Consider the following 1,659-nt stretch of genomic DNA (forward strand, 5'->3'; position numbering starts at 1 on the left):
ACCACAGTTTGTTTATCCATTCTTCAGTTGATGGGCACTTTGGCTGCCTCCATCTTTTTGCTATTGTAAATAGAGCTGCTATGAACATTGGTGTGCATATATCTTCTCGGATTGTGGCTCTTTTTTCTTGTAGGTAAATACCAAGTAGAGGAATTGCTGGATCATAAGGTATTTCTATTTTCAACCTTCTGAGCAAATGCCATATTGCTTTCCAGAGAGGTCTTCCATCTTCTTTTGATACTTCCTGCATACTTCAATATTTTGCTCATTGTTATTGCTCTTAAGTGTTGTTGAGTCGACTCCAATATAGTGAACCTGTATAGGGTTTCTGAGTAACAGTTGGTGGGTTTGAACTGCTGACTCTGAGGTTAGCAGTTCAGTGCTTATCCTACAGCGCCACCTTCAGTATCACAAGTTGAGGCTTTTTCTTCAGTGTTTCAGCTTGAAAAATGCTGAACATGGTCTTCCCTTTTGGTTTTCTAACTCCAGGTCTTTGCACATTTCATTATAATACTTGACTTTGCATTTTCGAACTACCCTTTGAAATTTTCTTTTCAATTCTTTTATCTCCTCATTTCTTCCAGTTGCTTTATCTTATTTACATCCAATAACAAGCTTCAGAGTTTCTTCTGACATCCATTTTGGTCCTCTCTTTCCTGTCTTTTCAATGACCATTTGCTTTCTTTATGAATGACATTCTTAATGTCTACCACAACTCCTGTGGTCTTCTGTCATTAGTCTCTAATGCATCAGATCTGTTCTGGAGTTGTTTAAATTCGTGTGGGGTGTACTCAAATGTAGCAGCAGTTGTGAGGATGGTGCAGGACTGTTTCCTTCTGTTGTGCATAGAATCACTGTGAGTCATAACCGACACGATGGTATCTAACAATAACAATACTCAAAGTCATGTTTTGACTCTTATGCTTGTTTTAATTTTCTTCAGCTTCAGTCTGAATTTACATATGAGCAATTGATGCCTGTTCTACAGGCAGCCCCTGGCCTTGTTTTGGTTGATAATATTGAGTTTCTCCATCATCTCTTCCCATAAATATAGTCCATGTTATTGTAAAAAGGTATTTGGTCTGGCAAAATTCTATCATGCAATCGCCAACATAATTTCTGTCACCAAAATCAATTTCCAACAACTGATCCTTCCTCTTTGTTTCCAACTTTCCCATTTCAATCAACATCAATTGTGAAAACATCTTGATTGCATGTTTCATCAATTTCAACCTAAAGAAGTAGGTAGAATGTTTCTATTTCCTCCTCACTGGCTTTAGTGGTTGGTCCAAAAATTTGAATAATAGTGGTATTATCTGGTCTTCTTTGTAGACGTATGGATATTATCCTATCATAGGCAGCATTGTACTTCAGATAGATCTTGAAGTACTCTTTTTGAGGATGAATGTGATGCCATTCTTCTTTACTTTGTCACTCTTGGCACAGTAAACCATATGATTATCTGATTCAAAATGGCCAATACCAGTCCATTTCAGCTCACTAATAATCAATCTGTATGCGCTGTATTTCATTTTTTACAACTTCCAATTTTCCTCAATTCATGGTAGCGTAGTGGTTACGAATCGGGCTGCGAACCTTAAGGTCAGCGGTTCGAAACTACCAGCTGCTCCGTGGGAGAAAGATGAGGCTTTCTACTCC

The sequence above is a fragment of the Chrysochloris asiatica genome, unplaced genomic scaffold (genome assembly GCF_000296735.1).
Source record: "Chrysochloris asiatica unplaced genomic scaffold, ChrAsi1.0 scaffold00047, whole genome shotgun sequence".
Taxonomy (NCBI): domain Eukaryota; kingdom Metazoa; phylum Chordata; class Mammalia; order Afrosoricida; family Chrysochloridae; genus Chrysochloris; species Chrysochloris asiatica.